Below are 7,748 nucleotides of genomic sequence, written 5' to 3'. Positions count from 1 at the left end.
TATGTGGGTGACATCCAGTAACCCCAAATCCACCATTTCTTTATATCCTCTTTTGCATAAAAAAATATAAGAAGAATTGTTTCAAGATTGATTCATGTTTTCCACCTCATGATAGGATAAAGCCACCCAATGTGAAAAGTGTGAGCAATGCAAATGATCTGAATGAATTTGCAATAATCATGTTCCTACCCATTGCCCCTATAAATCGAAACAATGCAGAAGACATCCGGTTGACAAGTAAGATAAGCAAGTACTGTCTAAAAAATCTGCTGAGAACATTTGACTAGTTATCATCTAGAGCAGATATGGGGAACTAAGTTGAACAAGTCTTTGAGAGATTCATTTTTCTTTAATTTTTATCTTCCAACATTTGGATCGAATCCAAATAGTAAGTGAGGGAAACCCAAATGGTAACCTCTAATAATGCAATGGGATCCTCAGGATCCATCTGGGAAGTGCATATGCCCATGGGGGATAAAACAAAACGTCTCTTTGCTTTTAAAAGACTAGAAGCTTTGCAATGTCAAGGAAATCTCGGGTAATCCATTAAACATGTTAATAATCAGAGTGAAAAACAAAGCACCAGTATATTTCCTTCCGTCAGTTTTTGAATTTCGGTGCATCTCAGTTCTTAGGAAGAGGGTCATTGTAATCAATGCCATTACAGTAAGCTATAAGAAAGAGAGAGAAATTTATTGTTAATAATGACACTTAAGACCAAAATAAGAATATTTATATAGATATACGAAGGAAGGCATAGTTGTGCGAGCTTGAAAATGTAGACAAATGAATTTCTCTTCATAAGCAAAAATTTTCTAGAGGTGCACGCTTTCAAGAGCTCTCTCTTGCTAATACCATACTTTTTGGTCGACAAAGCAGGGTGACTTTTGGTCTTGTCATATAGGGTTGTAAGCTCGTTTCCTAGTTTCTATCCAACAGGGAATGGCTGGAACGCCTTAGCAAATTTGTGAATTGTAACAAAACTGTAAGGCTTATCTTTACATGCCCAATACTCAGGTCGGCCCTGATATTGAAAAAATCTTGAGAGGCCCTGGGCAAACTTTAATGTGAGGCCCTCTGTACATAAGTTTCACATGCAAAAAAAAAATAATAATAAAAAAAAAAAAATAATAATAATAATAATAATAATAAAAGTGCGAAATTTTCATTAATGCTCTGTTCGGTAGGAATGAAGGAAAATAGAAAGGAAGGAACAAAGTTCCTTCGTTCGGTTGGAAGGAGACACGGAGAGAAACGACAATAAGAGGGATAAGCAAGGAGGGAAGGAACAAAATTCCTTCATTCGGTAGGAAGGAGGCACGGAGAGAAAGGACAATAGGGATGGCTTATCCCTCCTTTACAAGTTTTCATCCGCCCAAATTTGGGTGGAAGACACGAGAGAAAACAAGCGGAACTATTATAAAAATACTAAATTACAAGATTATCCTTCCCAAATATTAAAAAATAAACCCTACACATCTCGTCTCACGCAAAACCCTATCAAGAAGAACTCACCTTCACGTTGAACTCTATCAAACGCTCTCTCCAGCGATCTCTCATAAGAAACTCTCTCTTGCTCTTTCTCAATCTGTACAAATACATAGATCGACAGCATTTACAAGCAAATTTGATTCATGTGTTATAATATATATAGGTGACTGGTTATACAGAGTGGGTTGCCCTAATACATACATACATACATATATATATATATATATATATATATATATATAACTTTTTGATGCCCTAATACAGAGTGGGTTGCCCTAATACACAGTTATTGAAAATCATGTTTAACTTCTTGTGCTACTGATATACTAAGTTTTCACCCTCAATCATCCAGAATCGTGCCAATGAAGAAATCTAAAACTCTGTACTTTTGCATACAAGTTGAGTAAATGATCCAGGGAGGATAAAATTTGTGTAACTAATTGTCTTGTTAAACCCATTAAGAGAACAAACAACTTTTCAATTGGCACATCCAATGTATAGCATGTCGTAAGTCAACGATGCAAATGATGAAATAAAAAGAATGTAACCCTCAAAGAGCAATAAATCAATGACTTTGATCTTCCAGTTGGAATAATTATTTGAAAATTTACCAATAATTTCACATAAACCAGCATTTTTCCATCTGCCATTATTTATTTATTTATTTTGGTATATTAAAATAAAAATAAAAATAAAAAATAAAAAAAAATTAGATCAGGTTCAAGGCAAGCGTGGGGTACAAAAGTTTGAGTTCTTTGTGTAGATGTTAGGTAATTGTGCTACACTGTGATTTCTAATTTTTTGTAGATATTATATAGAAGGGTATAATGGTAAAAATAATTTTAAATTCTCTCTTTCCTTCTCTCATAACAAACAAAGGAATTTGGTAGGTTCTTCTCTTCTCTTTCATCCAACTGAACAAAATGAGGGAAATTCATAATCTCTTCCCTAAGGATGTCTCATCCTTGACATCCTTCCCTTCTTTTCTCCCTTCCATCCAATTTTCTTCTGTCATACCGAACGGAGCCTAAAGTAATTCTGATCGTCTTGCATTTTGAGCTGAAAAATTATCAATTAAAGTGTTCATATTGATTCTCATTCCTATTCATTGAATCTCCTTGTTCATTTAGATTTGCTTCATTCCTATGTTCCTCATTCACCAAATCTTCAACTAAACTCTCATCATTCCTATTCATTGAATCTCCATGTTCATTAAGATTTTCTTCATTCATATGTTCTTCATTCACCAAATCTTCAACTAAACTCTCAGTTTGTGCTTTCTTCCTAAAAAATTTATGAATAGCGCCTTTTTGAGATTTAATCAATTTTTTTATTTTTTATTTTTTCATACCCAGATTCAAATTTTCTTGTAGACATAATTGTCAAAAATCTTGATATCTTAGAAATCTAAATAATAGGAAACACAATCAACATAAAACTAAACTTTCAAAAAAAAAATGTTTTGCTGAAAAAAAATATAGATTACCAATGGCTCAATATGCAATAATATGATTTACAGAAAAACAAAAATATTTCATGAGATGTCTAAATGATATGTCTTCAAGTGAAGGATTGCTAGATTGAAACTCCTGTATTACAACAAATTCATTTGTCAAACAATAATTCCATAAGAACTTTCAACTTTATGCATTCTATTTTATAAAATAATAATTTGAGGTGGCACCATTCTCTTTCCATTCTTTTTTAATTTTATTGTTTGGGACGTTCTGCCGAAGTTCTTCAATATTAATTAATCTAAGTGTAACATTTTTTTTACATTCCCGTCCCATAGCTATACAACTTCAATGGACCATCATAATTATTTCAATATCTATCATGATTAAAAAAATTAAATATATTGATATAGATTTTGAACCCTTAAACAATTTAAACTAAACTAATATTAACTGCAAGCAATCCATCAAAATAATTTTTCGGTTTAAGAACTACTTGAATTAGAGTACTGTACTTGTCTTAGAACTAGAAAACTTACAGTGTTCAGTGAGTTCACACAGAAGAATAAGACGATAATGATGCAGCTACGATGTCTTCTGCGTTTGAGCTGACTCGGAACGAGTTAGAGACAACGCTAAAGCGGTTGAACGAGTCGAAGTGTTGACCTTGAACAACCCTTGCAACTATTGCGAGTTACAAACCCGAACAGGAAGTCTGGAACTGAGAGAGAGAGAGGAACAGAAGAGTTAAGACGATGATGACATGATGTTTTCAGTTTTCTGGGTTTTGAACTTTTGATTTTTGAGGAAAAAAAACTTTTGATTGTTGCAGTCTTGCAGATTAGAGAAAGGGGGTAAGCTTAAGAGTTGAGTCTGTTAAGAACGAGAATGGAGATTGGATTTGGAGGTGAGGTTCAAATGATTTGTTACATTTACCCTAAATTTTTTTTTTTTTTTTTTTTTTTAAGGCCCATTAAATGATTTGTTACATTTGGTTACAAATTTTTTTTTTTTTGGTGGCCCATCATTCATGGGCTATAAATTTTGAGGCCCCTTAAATGATTTGCTGCATTTGGTTACAAATTTTTTTTTTTTTTTGGTGGCCCATCACTCATAGGCCTATAAATTTTGAGGCCCTTTAAATTCTAAGGCCCTTGGCGACTGCCTTGGTCACCTTGGGTTAGGGCCGACCCTGCCAATACTGCTTCTAATCTTTCTTTGATGGCAACAGTAATAATATATGACTGGATCAAGCTTTTCGGCTAAAGCTAACAACAGAGTGGTCTTTCACCTAAAAGCAATGTCATTCTGCAAAAAGACAAACTTCCTATGAACATGAAAATGGGAAGAGAATTGAACTAATCAGAATTTGATTCACGAATCGGACGGGGAGCACCAGGGCCTGTCTGAGATTCCAATTATTTTGAGAGGCGAACTTTCAAATGTGAGGCTCTTGAGTTTCACACGCGCAAAAAAGAATTATAAGAGTGCGATATTTTAACACGACGTTTTCAAATTCTATAGCTAATATAATTGTGTCCCTGTGCATTGTGCATAAGACAACTAACCAATAACTATAAATTTATCACCACCAACAAATAATTGTGCGCTTGTACAATGTGCATAAGACAACTAACTAATAAGTATAAATCTATCACCACCAATAATTAATTGTGCGTCTGTGCAGTGTTCTTAAGATAACTAACTAATAACTATAAATTTTTATCACCACCAATAAATAATTGTGCGCATGTGCAGTGTGCATAAGACAGCTAACTAATAACAATACATTTATCAATTAAAGAGTGAAATTTTCACAGGCACAAAATAAAAAATGAAGAGAACAAAAAACTGCAGCCTCTTTTACATTCATTGTTTATATAGCTATTAAAATTTGATGATAACAGATGACAAAAATACGTGGAGATGAGGTGACTATATATTTATATAAGAGGCTGAACTTGTAGTACTGAAGAAGTAGTGGGGCTTTTAGGTTATACGTGGCATCCACTGTCATATATAGTTTTGTCTTTCACTCTTTATATTAACTACACTACACTTTGTGTGTGTGTTTTTTGGGAGCCAATTACCCGTAGTGATTGATTGATCATTGCTACAGAAGACCTGTGCAAATTAATAGAAGAAACCATTAACTTTTGTTTTGTTAAAGCCTGCTCTTGATTTCCATGTGTTTGTACATTCTGATGGCAAGTACTATGACAGTATTATTAACTGAAATTCTAGCTGAGCCAACTTCAAATAACATCAATAATGGTGGTATGTATCTTCATATAAAAATAAAATAAAAATAAAAAAACAAACCCTTAATTTTGCACTTTTTAAGTATGAGCATAATTTAGAGATCGAAAAAGTTAATTATTACCTCAACCCACTCGAAGGGATCCTTAATTTTCGTGGGATTGAATGTGAAAATGCAAAAAATTATGAGGAAAAGGGGTATGGTTGATGCCGTTGTGAGATTAGAGTGGACTTAGGGAGAGGGAAAAAAAAAGTACCTGCCATAGATTATGGACTCGATCGCCATGAAAGACACATGTAGAAAGGCACACATATATTAAAATACTAAGAGAACCATAATATATTCATTCAGCTTTTGATAGCCATCACACACAGTGACACGAACAAAACCCTAGCTACTTTTCACTATTAGAACAAAGGTAAAGACCCGAATCAAACTAACCAAAGTTAGAACAAAACAATGATGAGATGAACGAAAGAAAGAAACATATATAAAAGATCGATTCATGCAAAAGGAGAGAGAAGAGACTGTCACAAGAGAGAGAGAGGATGAACATACCTTGTCACCTGAGGCGATAGCGGAGGCTGTGCCCTGGGGAGCGTCGAAGCAGATTGTGTCGTCTGAAACTTACCCTATCTTATTTTATTTTTTCCATCCCAATTTTGAGGCCCTCTAAAATCTGAGGCCCAAGGCGACCGCCTTGGTCTCCTTGGGCCAGGGCCAGCCCTAGCACAGACTCACCTGCAAGGCTTGATGATTCCACTAAGATCATGTTGAATCGTCATATGCTTCTTTCTACGTCGAGGCAGATTGTGTCATTTGAAACTTGCCCTGACTTATTTTTATTTTTTATTTTTGTCCATCCCCTATGGGCCTCAAAATTTGAGGCCCTCTAAAATCTGAGGCCCAAGGCGACCGGCCGCCACAGACTCACCTGCAAGGCTTGATGGATTCCACTAACATCATGTAGAATCGTCATATGCTTCTTTCAATGTTTTGGTATGAGGTTAACGGCAAGTTGAAATGGACTAAACGACCCCTGAAGTTAAGGGTGTATCGTAAAAAAAAAAACGTATGCAGTATTTTTCTAAAAAAATGTATAAAATTGTAATTTGTAAAAGACTTTAATACTCTTGCATGAAACTGCGTAATTTGTAAAAGATTAACATTAATACAAATAACTCATTTGACATGGTGTTGTTAAAAACAATTTTTGAATTTTTTTGTTTAAATGGATTAGATTTATATATATATATATATTAGAAGGGTCTATAAGAAAATGAAAATACCTAAAACTATTTTTACATTTTTTAAATTTTCTACTTTTAAAAATTAGAAAGAAAAGAAAACCTAAAATGAAAATCACTTTAAAGAAAACTTTTTAAAAAAAAATTATATTAAGGGGAATTTTTGTCATTATAATATCACTTTGATGGTGCTAAATTTTTAAATTTTTCTTATATTTTTAAAAAATTAGAAGGAAATAAATGAAAATCATTTTTAAAAAACCAAATTTAAAAAAATATATATATATATTAAGTGGCAATTTTACCATTATCAGATCACTTTAGTTTTTAACGCGCATTTGTGTGATTGGATCATTCCCTATGGGCTGGACTTGTAATTTTGCATCCAACCCAAAATGTTTGCATTTACAAATGCCAACAAAAAGTGGATCAGTCTGGCCCATCTTGCTGTCCCTTAATTTGGTCACATCTTCCTAGAAACTGAAAGGGACTTTTTCATAGCTTTTGGTTTGATTATGCCCTTCATTTTATGTTCAAACTAAAATGATGAATAAAAAATCATTGCTTCTTAAGTTTTGAATGGTTATAAACTTGGACTTGGTCTACGGTACAAACCCTTTTGACTAAATTACCCTTTTCCCAATTGCTTTTTACATATTGCCCTTAACGGACGTTTCATCAATCAGACATTCTCAATGATACAGACCCGTCAAAATAAAAAAAATAATACCGAAGTCTTACTAAAATCTATGGAGTGTGCTCCCTCCATAAGCATTGCTACCAAATGAAATTTTGATTACAGATAATACAAACAGATATGTTAGTTTCCATTTTATTAATAATTAATTGAAATAAGTTATTACAAAAGTACTTTTCACTATAAACTCGTGTATGTAATTGTTAAATCGAGAAGTTGAACTTAGTGCAAAATCAATCTTTTAAACTAATTGTTAAAAAAATTAAATCGGTCTTTGATTGAACTCAAACAATTTCACTTGTCACTATAAAAATTACAAGGCTTTTTTTCATTAAAAATTATAAGGTTTGATCACAAACATGAGATCAGTCTCCCAACCCAAATTTGTTAAAAAAAAAGAAAAAAAAGAAAAAAAAAAAAGAAAAGGAGTCAGGATCAGCAAAATTATCTTCAGTATATCCGAAGGGCAACTTTGGTCTTTCAAGAAATTGGTAAATGAAATTGGAACTGAGAGGGAGACTCTTGTGAGGTGGGTTTTTTATACTTTTATTGTTGTGGGTCCAACCACATATGAAGCCGTTACACCTCCCACAATTGCC

General features: G+C 33.3%; 1 pseudogene; it reads right to left on the bottom strand.

Moving 5' to 3' along the window:
• Positions 1-106: 106 nt before the first annotated feature.
• Positions 107-5,990, bottom strand: LOC132281625 (pleiotropic drug resistance protein 1-like; annotated as a pseudogene).
• Between the last annotated feature and the right edge of the window lie 1,758 nt (positions 5,991-7,748).

This window comes from Cornus florida, unplaced genomic scaffold (genome assembly GCF_030987335.1).
Source record: "Cornus florida cultivar Cherokee Brave unplaced genomic scaffold, ASM3098733v1 CherokeeBrave_3.0.0_Hap2_Chr11, whole genome shotgun sequence".
NCBI classification, from domain to species: domain Eukaryota; kingdom Viridiplantae; phylum Streptophyta; class Magnoliopsida; order Cornales; family Cornaceae; genus Cornus; species Cornus florida.
Note: the sequence above shows the minus strand (reverse complement) of the source record. Positions and strands in the feature narration are given on the sequence as shown.